This window comes from Pipra filicauda, unplaced genomic scaffold, assembly GCF_003945595.2.
Source record: "Pipra filicauda isolate LSUMZ 115617 unplaced genomic scaffold, ASM394559v2 scaffold209_size2725305_pilon, whole genome shotgun sequence".
NCBI lineage: Eukaryota > Metazoa > Chordata > Aves > Passeriformes > Pipridae > Pipra > Pipra filicauda.
Window position 1 is genome coordinate 1,682,696 of NW_024104320.1, and position 18,040 is coordinate 1,700,735.

Below are 18,040 nucleotides of genomic sequence, written 5' to 3' on the forward strand. Positions count from 1 at the left end.
AGTTCTCTTTTCAGAACCCAAGTAAGTGATGAGGTTTTCAGATAGGAGTCTTACAGAGACAGTTGTGACTGCTGTATTTGTTGTAAGCTGCTACTTGGATATCATCGTATCTGAGCTTGTGCTTCGCTTGCCTATGTGTGCAGTAGGTATGTGGACTGGTGGGATATAATAGGGAGCCAGAAATGTTCAATAACCTGGTGTTCAGTTTCTTGAAAGTTTCACATCTTCTGAACCAAGGCAGTATTTGGCCTTTATTTTCTCCCCATATTGTTGTCCAGAGCTACTCTGGCCAGATGCAATGTTCATGCCAGTCTGAGTCATAGGGCAGCTGGAACAAGCTGCTCTCTTCATCACTCTTTGGAGAAGTCTGTTTGCTTTGAAAGGGTAGGGCCCTTGTAGAGGACACTTAATTTTCTCCAATTTACATCATTTTCCTGCTCAGATGTTTGGTTGTTTTTCGGGGTGTGTGTGTCTCTAAACTTCAGGAACTCTGTTGAAACAACTATTTCATGTCTGCTGATGGAAATTCACATTTATGCTTAGTGGAATGACACAAAGAAATGAAGAGTTCTTTCTTCATGACCATGATACCCCCCCTTAAATCACAAAAAGTTGATGATTCAGACATTAAACTGATCCAGAATCCTGTTCTTATTACTGGGGTCACCCCATATACGCGGTAGAAAAAGAGTTCTGGTCTTTGCCAAGGGTGTCAGTAGGCACTAACTTTTTCACATGCCCATATACCTTACTGCACTTCCTGTGGGTTAGCTGGCTTTCACCAAGTTGGGAAACATCCATAAAGCGCTGTGAGTGGAAGTGACATATTTACCTCGCCTTGTCTCCTTTCATCCCATTTTAGACCTCAAACTGTCTGACGGCATTAGGAAGCCCCACAGAATGAGAACTTGAAGTACTGCTGGATTTACTGAATCTCTGTGATATCTCATGATGCTAACATTAACTGAATACATTGGGAATGGGGCAGAATACAACCTCTGTGAGGCGACTTTCAGGGATATGGGAAACAGAAAAATGTTAGAAATGAAACTTGGGAAACCAGATCTGCCTGCTGGTTTTCTTGCAATTAGTCAAGGAGCTGGCTCACATAGTTATCTCTGAAAAACAGAGGACAGAGGAAAATGTTGTATTGCTCTTTACAAATAAACAGCAGTCATTAAAAGAGCTAGTAACTATCCAATAAATTTGTCTTCTATCTCTAGTAAAAGAGTCTAAATAAGGAAAGAAGAATAATTTGCTGTGCCATGCATTCACATCAGCCATATGTATATTAACTAACTCTCAAGATAGTTGCCAAGACAGAATGTAAATGATGGAAAAAGGAAGGAGTGAATTTTGTTGGAATGGAATAATGGAGAAAAGACCAAACAAAGTAAATCTGTAAGCAGTTAAAGCAAACCTCTTCCCTGGTGAAGAAAAGTTTATTGAGGTTTCTGTGTGACTCAAAGCACACTTTAGTTATTAATTGGATTCCTTTAGTGACGTGTGGGAAGTATGCAGACCCTCTACACATGTTAACTTCACCATTGAGAAGGAACATGAATGATACATACATAGATTTGTAAGAAGCAAATCCAGACATAATCACTCAGTTTGATCCAACTGCAGGCCAAATAGATGAATAAAATGTGGTCATTTAATCTGTGTAAATAAGATGTCTGTTCATGTACTGAGACAATTAATATATTATTTCATGAAGACTGAGCTGAAAAATTAATTTAGATTGACTGGAGATGAAGATTATAAACCAGACTGAAAACAGGCTAGAGGCACTAGAAATGCATAGTGATGAATAAATGCCAACACTTGGTGGGAGATACCTCAGGGGAACAGCAGGGAACAATGTTAAATTGTTTTTGTTTAGGATCCTTATTAATGATTTGGAAGGAGGATTGGCTATGATATAAGCTCAGTGCTGGGATGGTGCTCATCATGAGAGAAATCATGCTTTCCAAAGCACTAACACTGACAACTTTTGACGTTACAAACTCTGGGTGAATCAAAATCCCAGAAAAAGATGTCAAAAAGTTCAGTGTGGGGGTCTTACCTAGAGAGTCCCAGTGAATGCACCTGTCTGTAGATCCTTCACTTGGAAATCTCAGTCCATGAGGTTCACCATTTAGAGCAAAGTTTCCACTAGGATTCTCCTACTTATTTATCTAATGTTTGTCCAACTTCATTCACACTGGATTCTCTATACCAGAGCCTCCTGGCTGACCCATGCTGTTTCATTGTCCTGGTATTTGAACATATATTGTGATTCTAGCAAGTATCTAGATACTACTAAATATTTCAGACAGAGGGGTGGTGAAGCAATAGGGAGCTGTGGAGTCTGTGTTTCCTTGCTAAATTTACTGTTTTCCAGTCTGTTTCCAGAGGCCTGGGATTTACTCAGGGAAAGCTGAACTTCAGGACTGTCCTTTGGAGAATATCACCACTGCCTTGACATGGAGATTCAGTCCCCAGAGTCACTGGGTTATCTTTACCTCTTGAGTTTGATTGTGAGTGTTCAGCTGTCCTGCTGAGGGGAGAAGGGCAGGTGCTGGCTAAGAAAAGGGATGGGGCAGTGCAGCTTGCCTTGTTATGTGCATCTGGACAAAAGGAGCTGGACAGGTAACCACCTTCCATACCTGAAAAGAGGTGCAGGGAGAGAGTTATAGGAAATGCAGAGCAATTTTGCCATCATTTCACAATGCATTGGTTGGTACTGTCCAGTTATAAGGCTCAGCAGAAGTTATTAATCCATAAGGTGTTGTGGTGCTGCCCCCCATTCCTACACCACCAAGGCTCAGGAAGAAATACAGTGAGATGGTCTGTGCTGGACTCAGTTCACAGGCAACCAGCTTGACAAGGCTGGTTTATATTCCTTGTTGTGAACTCCCTGGGGCAGTGAATGTCTTAATGAGTTTAATTTACACAGCAGAGCTGCTTAGTCAGGGGGTATAGCTCAGTGGTAGAGCATTTGACTGCAGATCAAGAGGTCCCTGGTTCAACTCCAGGTGCCCCCTCAGGAACTGCTTTTTAGATTAGATTTTAGAAAAAAAATCTTTACTTTGAGAGTAGTGGGGCACTGGAACAGGTTGCCCAGAGAAGTTTTGGATGCCCCATCCCTGGAAGTGTTCAAGGCCACATTGGATGGGGTTCTGAGCAACTTGGTCTAATGGAAGGTGTTCCAGACCATGACAGGGGGGCTGGAATGAGATGATTTTTAAGGTCCCTTCCAGCCCAAACCATTCTATGATTTGTGGTTTTAAGGAAACATACTCAGTGCTTCGACACTGAATAGCAGGATTGACATTAGGAGGCACATTAAAGCATGAGTAACTAAAATAACAAGACACAGACAAAAAGCAAATAATGATGGAGAGGAGTGTTAACCATAGGAACAAAATTTATTTCAGCCCCTGCAAGAATCTCAGTTTTCTCTGTGAAGTCTTCTGGTTTGGGTACAGATACCACAAAATATGGCAGTCTGAGGGTCACAAACGCCAAATCTCCTCCTTCTCCAGTGCTTGGCTGAAGGAAACATTCTTCACATATTCCTGTGCTTAAGTGAACATTGGTTTGGGTCTTGAGTAGGAGGAATGACTAAGAACTAAGAATTAATTACTTGATTAATTCTCTGATTATTCTTTGCAAGTATTAGAAAAGGTGTTATTATCTGCTGAAAGTTCATTATTTAAATTGTGCTTTGATGAGAACAGAAAACAAGGGAATCAGTTACTCAGAGTGGTCCATTAGTAGTGTATTAAAGATAAATGCAGAATTCCATGAAACTTTTCCCAAAGATGACATTTATAAGGTTGTAAAATAGCCTCCCACAGAAGCATCTGAAGCCCTGTCACTTCACTGATAGGTTACTGAGACCAAGAGGACGTAATACCTTCCTAAATTAATTGCTGTTTGAACTGGAGAGAAAATTTTAAAAAGTTGGTTTGAAGATTCACAGTGACTGTAAGTATCCCACAGCCCTTGCAAAACTGTCAAAGAAACTGGATTTATTTCTGTTTTGAATGTCTAGGTTTAACTTCTAGCTATTGGCCATTGCTGATCTTTTAAGGCTGAAGAAACCTCATTAGCTAATTCTAATTCTCTCTTTAAATACTTATAATCTGTGATTAAGAAATGTCTCAGTCTTTTCTTTGTAAAATTAAAGAGGTAAATCTTTGCATGTCTTTCTCCAGAATGAAGTTTCCCGATTCTTCACTCATTCTTGTGTCTTTTCCCTCAATTCTTTTTAGTTCCTTAGAACCTGCAGCCTCTGAAATAGGCTCCGAACATCAGCAGCAGTTGTGCCAATGCCACGTTGGGATGTGATATAATTTCTTTGCTTCTTCTACTTGATATTACATCTCTAGTACATGCATTATGCTGCTGAAGACGTCTGTATTAAACCACTTAGATTCTATCCCTTGCTAGACTTTTACCAGTTTGCTTCTGGCCTCCTTTCTCATGTTTGAGAAACAAAATCTCTTAATTTTACCTTCAGAACTCTGTATATGTCTGTCCCGAAACACTGTTGTCTCTGTGCAGTTTATTGAATTCCTCTCTGGATTGTTTTGCTTTATTGTCCTCTTTATTCCATACCACTTCCCAAAATTTCGCAAACTTACTAAATAATAGTTTAACTTTTTCTCCCATGCCAGCAATAAAAATAATAAACAGCACCTGGTAAGCCAGCATCTGTATGGGATTGAAAGTTCAGTTGCTGAGTGAACATTTGCCATTTACTATTTAATTTGGAAAGGTATCAGCTGGTCTCCAATTCATGTACACTGTACTATGTTTATTTTAAACCAGCCAAGTTTATTATTCAATAATTCAACTCTGTTGCTCTTCAGAAGCCTGTTACATCAACCCTATTACTTTTTTTCAACCAGGCTCATCAAAACTAGGACTGGATTAATTAATAAGATTCCTTTTCCATTACACATTTTTGACGAATATTAATTGTTTATTGGTCGAGCTCTGCCACAGATGTTCTGTGTTCTTGCCCAGGACTGGCGTGTAGCAGACAAGCCTGTGATGATTACCCCCTTTTTAATGTATGTGATGTATGGAGAGCATCCACTTATTTACCTCCTTCTAAAATCTTCCCAAAGTTTCAGAAAAGCATTGTGTTGCAGTGTGCTGGGGGCATACATACAGCAGCTACTGGATTTCACTAAGGGCTTTTAATTTTTAATGCTATTCTAGATGTGTCTGTTGGTTTTTATTATTGTATCATACTCCCTTCTGAGCAGCAGTTTGCATACAGAATCTCTTGGGTATGTGCTTCTTGAGAGAAGAGACAGGAGAAATCTTTGGGAAGATCACCTGACCCGGCCTGAACTGTTTTGTTTTCTGTTCTTTTCCTGCACCTGTCAGACGAGCATTGGAATATCTTCCACTAGTGCATTAGGCAAAATGATCATGCATCTTTCAACTGTTGTTTTTACAACCTCCCCTCTGGAGAGGAGTGTATTAAGTGCAGCATATTATTTTCATAGGATTTTAAGGTGGTCTGACTTCTGTGAAATGTGTATCCTCTTACATATTTTAGAATTGTAGAAACATTTAGGTTGGAAGAGACCTTGCAGAGTCCAGCCATTAACACAGCACTGCCAAGACCACCACTAAACCATGTACCTCAGCTCTTGCTGGCAACACTCTTTCTGATACAGGCCAGGATGCCATTGGCCTTCTTGGCCACCTGGACACATGCTGGCTCATGTTCAGCCACTGCTGACAGGCACCCCTGGGTCCTTTTTCAGTGGGCAGCTTTCCAGACACTGCCTCAAGCCTGTAGTGCTGCTGGGGGTTGTTGTGACCCAAGTATAGGACTCGGCACTTGGCCTCATTGAACCTCATATAGGTCCCCTTGGCCCATCGATCGAGCCTGTCCAGATCCCTCTGCAGAGCCTTCCTACCCTCCCACACATCAACACTCCCACCCAACTTGATGTCAGCTGCAAACTGACTGAGGGTGAACTCGATCCCCTCGTCCAGACTGTTGATAAAGATACTAAACAGAGCTGGCCCCAACTCTGAGCCCTGGGGAACCCCACTGGTGATTGCCCACCAGCTCGATGTATCTTCATTCACCATCACTCTGGGCTCGAACATCCAGACAGTTTTTACCCAGTGAACCATGCACTCATCCAAGCCAAGAGCAGCCAGTTTCTCCAGGAGAATGCTGTAGGAGACACTGTTAAAGGCTTTACTAAAGTCCAGGTAAACAATATCCTTTCCCTCATCCACTAAGTGGGTAAACCTGTCACAGAAGGAGACCAGATTATCCAGGCAGGACCTACCTTTCCTAAACCCACGCTGGCTGGCCTTGATCCCCTGATTGTCATGCAAGTGATTGCATCCAAGATGGGCTGTTCCATAACCTTGCCTGGCACCGAGGTTAGCTGACAGGCCTGTAGTTTCCTGGATCATCCTTCTGGCCCTTCTGGAGATGGACATCACATTTGCCAACCTCAAATCTTCTGGGACCTCCCTGGTTAGCCAAGACCACCGATAAATGATGGAGAGTGGCTCAGTGAGCTTTTCCCACAGTTTCCTCAGTATCCTCAGGTGGATTGCTATAGACGTGTGTGTGTCAGTGGTATAGCAGATCACTGGCCATTTCCCCTTGGATTATGGAAGCTTCATTCTGCTCCCTGTCCCTGTATTCCAGCTCATGGGGCTGGGTACCCTGAGAACAACTGGTCTGGCTATTAAATACTGAGGCAATGAAGGCATTGAGTACCTCTGCCTTTTCCTCATTCTTTGCCTTTATGTTTTCCCCTGCTTCCAATAAAGGATGGAGATTCTCTTTGTCCCTCCCTTGGTTGGTAATATATTTATAGAAATGTTTTTTATTTTTTTATGCAGCAGTAGCTACACTTTTATTTCGCATAGGAGATGCTTAAGAATTGAACCACGTACCTTTAGTGAAAGCAGATGACATTTGAAGTAGTCTGCACTTCCTAAACAAATACATTCCACCATTTTGATGAGACACTTTTTTCTATTTCCACTGATTCAGAGGATCACAGTTGCTAACCATTTTCTTCTTCTGGACCTTGACTATGTGTTGGAGACGTCCTGAGTGCAGACAACAAAGGTGAGGGCATAGAATTTCAGTGTTCTTCAGGAAACTGGAATAGACAGTGGAGGAGAGACTTGATGTGCCATGATGTTCTCAGCTGGATGAGATTCTTTTATCAGATATCTCTATGTCCATACCTGTCCCATAGTTGTATTTATCTATCCAGCCCAATCTGACAGACATTGGTCAAAAACAGTAGGTATGAGAGCTTAGCACCAGTGTTCATTGTCAGCTCTACTACTGCATGTTGGAAAGAAAGATTCTCTGAGGCACTGGGGATTTCAGGTTAAAATGTTACTGTACTCAAGTCAGGAAAAAGGGATATTTGATTCAGGAATCTTAGCTCAGAGTCCAGGACATGTTGGCAAAGCTGAGTTCTGGGTATACAGATGGGCCAATGATTAATGGCTAAAACCCAAGAAGAGCTGTGTTATAAATGGAGGGATTCATGTTATTTCTCCCAGAGCATGACCATGCTTCTTTGCAATGACCAGTTTTGATGCCTGCTGGAGTTATGGAGAATAGTTTGCCATCTGCTAACAAGTTGGGGCAAAACTTATAGTCTTCAAGTATGTCAGACAGGTTTTATTTGTCCTGGGTTTTTTCCTGACATCTTGCTTATATAGTAAGCCTCTTGCTCAAATTCATCACCTTCCTAAGAGTAGAAATGCAACTCTGAAATACTGAAAACAATTAGCCCTTGACAAGACATGATCAGAAGCATCTAACTAAATCCCTTAAGAGCAGCAGTTACCAAAGTTTCCTATTTGTGAAGACCTTTTTGTTGCCACGTTATGGTTTTCCTGTGCAATTCCAGGTCTGTGAGCATTTCTAGTTCTGGGCTTATGATGCAGCCTCATTTGGGAAACCTTACTCCTGCCTTGTGGGTTCCCCACAGAGCAAACACTCCTTGTTGAGCCCCTTGAGTCAAGAAGTGTGTACTTCCATGGGACTCTGTTTCTCTCTCCTTTGTGATCTCTGTTAGAAATGAGAAAGCCTCAACAGTGCTACATAAGAGGGATGAAGGCTTTCATTCTTCCTCTGTGTATTATTACTTTTTTAATTTTTAAGAACAGAATCCTTGATCTCCTGTTTTCTTCTCTAGCACATGGGACACAGTCATGAATAAGTAGCTGAGTGGATTTGGGAACAGATCTCTGGTGTCAAGAACAGGGAGGTTTCCACAGAAGGTCTCCCAGTGTCTTAATTTAAATAACTGCTCATTGAAAATTTATGTCATTATCAACTTAGCGCAGCAAAGATGGTGTTGGTGTCAGTGGTGCAAACTGACCACAAAGCCATCCTATTAATAAACAGTGTCTGCAGCCAAAGTGGGATTTTACTGTTTTAAAAAAATTGCCTACTTTTGGCTGTGCAGTGGAAAAATAATGCCTGCTAGAGTGTTTGTGTCTCTGACTGTCTTCTGATTGTGGCCTGGCATGAACTCACTTATGTAATGTTTCCTAGCAGCAGTGCTGCTGCTGGAGACAGGGCTGTTTCTGTGACCAGAGGTAGCTCCACCTTCAATTTTAAAGGTTTTTCTAGCTATTCAACTTAACAAATATCATGTCAGGAAAGAGAAGGTTTCTTCCCAGTCATCACATCACTGTCACTGGAAGCCAGTAGTGTTTTATCCAAGCCTCCTGTGCCAGGTGAGCTTGTTGTTCTTTTGTCTTGTTCTGTGTTGCCAAAGACTCCTCTTTTTCTTGTTTTGCAATTCCTCCCCTCCTGCAGGTAAGGAATTCTGGTTGAATATTGCAGTGAGGTGACTCCTGGTTAATATATGTTGTTTTTTTGCTCTTGCGCTGAATGCAGACCAACCATGTGGTTTGGGAAGATTTTGATGTGTAGCTCAGGATGGTGGATTTTTGGTCAGATTTACAGGAACATTGCTATGGCAGTCCAAGGCTCCACGGCAGACACTTAAAGGCTTTGGTGTCAGACCTTTGAAGGACTCAGTCTCAATCTAACATAATAAACAATAATATTTAGTTTCAGGCCAGGAATTTTCTTCATAATTTATGATATTTGTGGAAGTTATGATTTCTTTAATGTAGCACAAATCTAACTATGCAAGGAGAGACACAAGAATAAACACCAGATGTGCTTCCAGGCCTAAATCCAGAGCTAGAAATCTATACCATACTTCATTCAAGAGCAACAGAAAGAGCGCTTGGATACCCCTTTATTTCTTTGAGCTGCCTTCATATTTCAAGAGCAGAGGCTTTGTAGCATGAAAGTGTAATTTAAGGATATTTCTATGCTGATTGCAAGCACTCAATTCTTTGCATTGTAAGAATTAAGTGCTCTTGGGATGGAAGTGATGAGACTCAACTGAAGTCTATCTTAAGATAGTCTGCTAGTGATCAGCTGTCTATAGCCAGACATCTGGCAAGGATCATATGGCAAGAATCAGATCTATAAGTCCAACATAACTCCCTGAGAGCAGTTAGACTGCTCCAGTGGAGTGTGCTCCCTGGGACAGTACTTCTGATACACATCTATGCCACAGACTTATGCATCCATATACAGCAGATCCCAGACTGCAACACTGAGTACCAGGTATTCTGCTTTCTTTTTTCTCAGATGCTAGAGCTTATTTATAGGGCTTTCTGTTCCCCTCCCCCTTCTCTTTTCTTTCCTCGTCTGTTGTTCTCAATTTTCCCTCCTCTCCCCTCTTTTCTTTTCTAAATGGGTAAAATGACACATCTCAGCTTAGAATTTATGTTAACATGTACTTGTCTCCTGTTCATGCTCATGATGGCTTATAAAGCCTGAAGGGAAATTGTGTAATTTAATGTCCATTCATGTGTGTTTTCAGTACTTCCCGTTAAACAGCTACATGCAGAAATGTTGGCAAGAACAGAAATAACAGAAATGCCATCCCTGCTATTTCATGGAGTACAAAGCAGTCATTACAGGGAAAAATTTGCCTTGTTTTCCTTGGGAATATCTGGTCACTTCTAAGGATTTCTGCCCAATCCCCAGTTTATACTACAGTACACTATGGACGTGTTTGGGCTGGCTCCACACAGAGTAAGACAACACCCACAGTACATCCAAGCTAATGTGCCTCTGGATAGGGTTCATCAGTTCAACAAGCCGTGTCCCTTGCATAATTTCACTGCATCTGGACCAAGCTGATGCATTTCCCTACCAAGTGCTGTCCTGCAGCATGACATAGCACAGCCAGCCCGGCAGGGCATCACCTTGGAGATCTCTCCATGTTGTGACACAAACCAATTAAAAGCTACATGTGAAGCACTCAAATTTGTATTTCAGTTGAGTGTCCTCAGAGACATCCAGTGCGCTTCTGTCCTTTCTCTCCTAGGTGTCTGGTACCCCTTTTTGTCTTTCATTGCTTAAGGCAAGTTTTCCCTTACTGGCAAGCTGCCTCATTTCAATAACCTTCTATTTTGAATTTGCAGTAAATAAGCATGGCTTTGGTTTTCTTCAGATGGCCAGGGCTGTATTCTGCAGTATAAAAACCACTAGTAGAAGGCAGAGAATAGAACTGATTAATCAGTAATAGCACCTCAAATGCATTTATTTACTTTTTAAGTGCTCTGGGAAATACTTTCCTTGAAAACTGCAAACTGTGATACATGTAGATTGATGGCTGGGTGGCTTTACTGAACATAGAAACCAACTCTGTATACAGAGTGACTGGAGGTGTAGAGACCTTGCTGACACCTCTGTGACATAGGATTATTCAAGCAGGATAAGGTCATACTAGAAAACTTGCTGGAATCTCAAAGCAGAATCTGACAAACCTTGGAAGGTCAAAACTATGAGTGTTTTGCATGGATTCTCCTTTCCTGCCTCTGAAGCCTACTTCCTCAAAAAAAGTTAAAAGAAGAAATGCACTTTTAAGTTCCTCTTTGTAAATGAAATCATAATTGATGGAAAATAAAGGCAATTGATGTAATATAAACCTCCTGGTAACTGGAGAAGGTGCTGCAGAGGCTTCCCAGCAGTTATACATCGAGAAAAATTCTTAATCTCTTAGATAATGTGGAAAAGAAATGACATTTATTATCTACAAGTTCTCACAGGCTAAGGATGCAGTTTATAAAACTGTATTTGGCTTTCCCTCCTTTTCCTCCTTTATTGTAATCCTTCACCACGGATCATTTTACATCCAAACTCACCTTCATCTGTTATCATACTTCAGTGATTTATCAACATCACAAAGGTCTGATTAATAAGGCTAGAAGGACATCCATCAGAAGAACTGAGAATGTGTGATCATTTCCTCTCAGGCTCTCATTAGCTGTGCCTGTCCTTCAGGGAGTTTTATCTTTGTCTATTTCCAGACTTAATCATACGAGGTTTAAAAATAATATCCCCAAATTAATCTTTTGTTTCTCTGGGTTTTTAAAACCTTTGGTCAAGATGGAATATGATCTCCATACTGTCAACTGAAATAAGTAGAAACAACCCAAACTGTCCATGTACACTTTTAATGAATGAGCAGGCAAGTCAGAATAATAGAGGGCTTGATTCAGCTTCCTTCATTCAAGATGAACAATACAAAGATCTACAGATAATCTTATGATCATATAACATATTTGTGGGGTAGGTAGGAATTACACTCTCAGTGTCTTTTCCAAAAGGATTTCCTTTTCCTTTACATTGCTTTGGTTTAAAATGAAATACACCTCTGGTATTTTCAGATTGCTACGATTAAGTGAAGCGGGAAAGGTTTTGTTTCAGTTTCTATACTAAGCTCTTTTTTTAATGAGACACTCCTAGGTTAAAAATACCTTTTGAAAGCGACTTCCCACGTTTTTCCTACATTAGTGACAGATTGGAGAAGAAAATGTGGAGTACGCCTGAAAGTGATAAGTTGAGGTTAGAGGTCTAGCCAAAGTCAAGTGCTAGGGAGTTTCAGCTGTAGAGAGCTGATGCTTTGAATTATAATCAAGTGATTAATGTTTCTAATGTAAGTGGGTTTGGGAGTTACAAGGACTTGCAGCAACAGCTTGGATAAGTATGGTGAAACCTGCTTTTAGAGATATTTTATTTATAGCACATTCATTAGGTCAGAGAGAATGGACAACATGTGCCTATGTGGTTAATGATAAATCCATCTGAGGACTAAACTAGTCTGCTGAGTTATGAGAAAGCCATTTGTAGGTCAGATTTTTCTGGAGAGAGACAGACTTGAGAGAAACAATTCCGATTTGTTTGGGGGTGGGGGTAGAGCAGGGAGAGGGGACAAGATGGAACCAGCTTTTCTCCTTTTGCAAAATACATAGGACGTAAATGTTACAGATCTTCATTAATTTTAAAAGGTCATTTGCCTGTGAGGTGCATGTAGTTGGCTTCATAAATACCAAAAATAGCATGGGAAGGAGCAGGCATGCCTGGAAAGGTATAGGAATAATTTTTTTATAAAATATCAGATAATCTAATGTTAACATATGAAAACTGCAGTGATTTCTGAAATTGCAAAAGCCAGAAAAGAATACATCTCTGAGGCATTGTAGTTTTCCTTGTGGGATTCAGACATTCTAGTATGAAATGAAAGGTATTCAAGAAAAAAAAAAATTATGTAAGACTATTCCTTCTGTTTGAATTCACCACACCTTAATCCTGCTGCTGTAAGCAGTTTAAGATACTCTTTCAAATAGAAATAGTTTTGCCACGGTGAGAGCATAGTTAATAAACCCAGTATTTTGGCACATGATTCATGTTGTGGTTTTAGTTATAGGTCTACCAATAAGATAAAAAAAGACTGTCCCTATCCAGGGTTGTGCAGGTCCTTCTACCACAGCTCCCACAGCTTTCCATCATGGACCATGATGCCATTTGGATTAAAAAAAAAAAAAAAAAAAGGAAATGAAAGCAACACAAACAAGCAAAATAAATCCCTTATTAATTCCCTTTATACAGCAGCCAAATGCATAAGTGTGTTATTTCACTCTAAAATCTCAACAGTTTCACACTGCAAATCCTCATAAATAAACAGGCAAAACCTGTCCTTTTGAGACAAGCTTTTCCCTGCCACTACACTTATTTTTAGGTAAAAATGGAAATGCGATGTTCATTTTCAAGGAAGCTAATTGCAAAGTGACTACTCTCAAATGTGTTGCCCATGCCTTTTCTGGGCGTTGCTGCAGGTGTTGTTTGTGAATGAGTTTAGATTATCAGAACAAACTTTCAAAAAAAGCTGACTGATTATACTAAGCATTTTTATAGAGAGAAAATGGCACCTAGTGCAGAAATACTTAGTTACACACGTTTAAGTACAACAAAACCAAGTATAGAAATCTATTTCAGATTAAGTCACATTGAAAAGTCATTTATTACTCTCAGGATAATGAGTTAATGAAAGACATGGTGGCTTTGCTCCTCTCTTGACACTTTATAATCCAGACTGGACACCCTGCTGAGAAGACAGGGTGTCTTTCAGTGCCAGACAGCTTCTCAGGCTCCAGCAGTAACTGCATGAAACCTAATAGCCTAATAAGAGTCTACCTCATTCAGAGGCTACACAAGATAACTTGTTTCTGGCATCAAAAGGCATGACAATACTATTATGATATTTATTTTATAGATATGAAATATCGGTTTTGCTATTCCAGGTAAACACATATGTTGTTTTTGGTCCTCACGTTAGACACTGAAAAATTTGGTGCAGAGACTGAAAGAGTTACCTAGGCTCTCTCCATAATCCCTGGAGTAGGAGGGGCAGCTCCAGAGGCGATTCACCTCACCTGTCTCAAACTGTGTTTGGATAGGACAAATTATCCTCTGCAAGTGCCAGTCTCTCTTTACTAACTACAGAGACAGCACTGTTATTTAGTTCAGATCTACCTTTGAGGTGGCTCAGCTGAGTGGAGATATATCCACTCCATGGATTTATGTTATTCAAAGCACCACACTTGTGCTTTGAATGACAAAGGCAGAGCTCTAGGGGTTGATATGCTCCTTGCCTTGGACAGTTTACAGACAAAAACCAGTATCTGAAGTGCAAGACATAAGGATATTAAAGCTGTGCAGAAAAGTCTGAGACTCACAAGGGCAAGCTTGCATTTATCCAAGGCTTCAGTCTTGTGGTCTTTTGGGTAACTTGTCATTCTGAAATGAGCTATATTTAGTTTATTGGTTAAGTTAATTAAATAGCACCAGGGCCCTGCAACTGGAAAACTTTTATGGTGTTAAGTGTTATCTCAGTCCCTGTTTATTCCAGTCCATCAGCAGGTCTCTGGCATGGCTTGAACATTATCATGGACCAGAGCTTTTGGGGGTTTAAGGGCATTTAGCCTCCAATATGCACATGGCTGGGCTGTGCCTGATGGCCTCAAGGCCAAAGGCCAGCTCTGACCCTGTTTAGTTCATTGCAAGGTACACCAGCAGTCTCTTCCTTTTCTGTTTTTATTTTACCTTGCCAAAATCAGAACTGTGGGGAAACACCTGTAGTATGCTGGGCTTGATACAGGGTTAGCCTTACTTTGAAGTACTCTGGTGCTATCTAATTCCCTTCTGCTGTTCTCTCTAATCTGTAAAGACCTCACAAATCTGATTTTGGCCTGGTTACCCTAATCTGCATCATGGGCTGTTCATTGACTTCAGTGGGCCACACTGGAGTATGTCAGGTTTTGGAGCTGATTGGTTTTTTGAGCTGGTTGAGCAAACAGATCTGCAAGATCTCTTCCTGACAGTACATGAGCTCTGATCTGAAAGGAGACACAGCCTCAGACATCTGTTTTAAGGACACAACTATTCTGATCTTATTTGAACTCAATACAAGGCTCTGTTTATATTTCTTTGATTAATTGAAAATAACCTCTCGTTAAGGGAGTGACAACTGATACCTTACGATTGTGCTCAAGTCATTCACAGGAGTGAAAAAAATACACCAAAGGTTAGGCAGGTCAAAGCCCTTGTTTGGATCAAAGCATATGTTGAACACTGTATAAATGCCAAATCTTAAAGTGTTTTGTATTTAAGGTTGAAGTTTGGAGTAAAATGATACTATAACAATAAATCCCTAATTCAGCTTGTTAGCTCGCTACTGAATTCACAAAGGCACAGCAAAGACAGAGATGCTTCTGATGGAACAACTTCATAGGAGTCCAATTGTGTTAAAAATTTACAGCATAAGTGAGGTAATACCACATTCAGTTCTGGTAGGCACATTTCAAAAAGGACTTTAATGCAATGGAAATGGATCTTGAAAGAGTGACAGGTACGATTTTGTGGTTTGTCCATAAATCTCTCTTACTGTGAGAGACTAAAAAAGCTCAGCTATTTTTATTTATTCAGGACAAGGTTACAAGATGACTTGTCTGTGGTTTTGTAAGGTTGAGCTTACAAGGTGAGGGAGCAGCAGGCTCCAGTTTCCACTCAGAGCTGCATGGCTTGGGTACTTTCAACTGAAATATTTGATTGAAAGTTATGCCTGGGCTTGAAATATTCCTGCTCTTCTTAGGGTAAACTGAGGTTGGGCTGTACCTTGGTGGGCTGCAGCTTTCTCTTGCTTATGCTTGATCTGCAGCTTTCTGGAGTGACTGATGAATGATGGCCAGGGATGAGGGTAGAGAGTGAGACCAGACAAATGCAGATGAAAAAAGCAGCTTTTTTTCTTGACAGCGTGATACCCCCTGAAATAACTTATCTGAGATGGCTCATCCTTCCCTGAAAGCCTCTGATTCAGGCTGGGATATCTCCTTGAACGATGTGCCATAATTTGTAATGATTCAGGTGTGGTTTTGGGACACCAGTCTGTGGCTTCAGCTACGCAGGTGATCAGACCAGGTGACTGAAATGATCAAATGAGTCATCTCCCTGGCTTTAAAATATACCTATTAAATAGGAATATCTAAAAATTCTGATTTTAATAGGGATATTATATTCCTATAAAACTAATTGGGAAATAAAGAGGTCTCAGGGAGTCCCTCTTTAGCCCCAGAAAGCTCAGTTTTTGGAAAAAAAATATAAATCTCTCACCACTTTCAAATTTGTGACCAGAATGACTACGTTCATATTCTCTTTCCAGAAAAGAATTGAATCTGAGCTTAGAATTGGATTCATGGTCCCTAAAGTTTACTGTATCTGGTAGGACATCTTTGAGCAGGATGAGGAGTGATACACCTTCTTCCAAGTGAAAAGTTTCCATTTGACCTGCTACTCAGTCTACAGTCTGGACATCTCATCTACCTTTCTTCAGTGGTGTGGGCATCAAATCAGGAAGACAAGAGGACCCCTCAGAAAATCCTATCAAAGGGTTTATGGCACTGCCTACTGCAATGGTAGGTGGGATTTACAAAGAGCCTAAAGTCAAGCTAGGTCTGGGCTGCCTGTGAGGACACATATTTTGGGGGTTATGTCTAAAGTATGCTTTAAAAATACCACTCAGTTCAATAGTTGTTGTTCCCTTGTACCCCGTATATAGAGAGGTGTTCAGAGGATTTGCTTTGCTGGAAGGTTAGAGTGGATATTAGGAAAATATCCTAACAGATTAGGAATAATGCTATTAGACAATCCACTAGATTGCATATCACGAAAAATTTCATTACTGAAAGGCTGGTCAGGCATTGGAACAGGTTGCCTGGGGACATCGTAGAGTCATTATCCTTGAAAGTGTTAAAAATTGTGTGGATGTGGTAGTTGGGGCTATGACTCAGTGGTGAACATGGTGCTGCTCGTTGGACTCAATGATCTTTGAGGTCTTTTTCAACCTTAATGACTTTATGACTGTGATTCTGAAGTATCCATCCAACTCGGTTCAATTAAGGCAGTTTCTTGCATCCTTCACAGCAAAGGTTTGACTACATGTGCAGTGTGATTTTCTACGTCTGTGGGTCGTACCATTGTCACATCTTGCCAGTGCCTGGGCTGCCACTTTGCCTTGTCCCCCAGGCGTGTGGAGCCGTGTGCTCCTCACCAGGCTGGGCACAGGACCACAAGCAGCCCTGGCCCATCATCTCCTCCGCTGTCCCCTTGCACTGGGAGCCGCGGGCAGCGCTGCATTTCGGAGCGACCGCCCGCAGCCCCAGGTAGAATGTCCGGGCTCTTGCCGGCAGTAGCTGCCCCACGGAACGCAGGGAGGGGGACCTTGCTCCTGCTTGCTGCCCTCGGGCACACGACGGAGCATTCGAGGAGCTTAGAAAAGTCAGAAAACTGCTGAAAATGGCATTTTGCTCTCAATGTCTAACATCATCGCACCACTCCTGCTCAAGTAAATAAACTCTGATGGGAATCCCCCCCGTCCCCCCTTCATTCCTTGCTTTAATAAAACTTGTCACAGCGATGTTTTCTTTTCCAGTCAGCAGATTTTTACGCTGGTTAATGAGGGGGAAAATTTTCTCTCTTCCTCCCCCCCCCCCACCCCCCTACCCAAATTGCCTCCCCTTTCTTTCATGTCAGGGGCCAAGTTTGGATTGGAGCCTGGTGAAGTTTCTGTGTCATTTCCTGTTGCTGCCCTGCTCGACACTCGCTCCCGCGCTCGCTCCGCTCTCCAATCCTCCCGCAGACGCACAGGGCGCCCGCCCTCCCGGCCGCCGGCTTTTGGGGAGGATGTGAGAGGGCTGGGGCAAACCTCACGCTCCCGCCTGTCACGGCGCATTCCTGCTCTCACCGTCCCCACGGGCTCAGCTCCCGACCCCGCTGCCGGGGACGCCAAGAAAGCGAGCGCTGGAACAACTTTCTCCTCTCCAGGCAGCTCGCTGTACTTCCCAGGCGGCTGGGGAACCTGAGGCGGTGAGAGCAAAAACATCCTTCTCTTGCAAACTTCGCCACCGACGCCGTGGTCCTGTCCATGCAGGTCGGGATGCTGGCGTTGGGTGTTTCGGAGGTGGGTGGGCGACGGGCTGCGGTGCGGGAGGGACGGGAAGGGACGGGAAGGGACGGGAGCCCGGCGTGCGCCTCGCTCCCCAGGAGAGCTCAGCATCTGCGAGGGTTGGCATCGATACTGTTTTTGCAGACGCTGGT

The 18,040-nt window shown here is 42.0% G+C and overlaps 1 protein-coding gene and 1 non-coding gene across 6 annotated transcripts in view; both read left to right on the plus strand.

The window, feature by feature from the left end:
* Positions 1–18,040, plus strand: part of EVA1A (eva-1 homolog A, regulator of programmed cell death) — a 212,013-nt gene that overhangs the window by 128,702 nt on the left and 65,271 nt on the right. The window contains exon 1 of one of the 5 annotated variants that reach the window (XM_027749292.2): positions 8,687–8,751. The exons of 1 other annotated variant lie outside the window; for it this stretch is intronic. The gene's annotated coding sequence lies outside the window, so the exon portion shown is untranslated. Of the gene's footprint in view, positions 1–8,686; positions 8,752–17,634; positions 17,904–18,040 lie in introns of those variants that run through there. 3 more of the 5 variants (XM_027749289.2, XM_027749290.2, XM_039380964.1) reach the window with 3 other exon arrangements.
* Positions 2,958–3,029, plus strand: TRNAC-GCA. Its single transcript has one exon. It is a non-coding gene; the product is annotated as a tRNA-Cys (tRNA).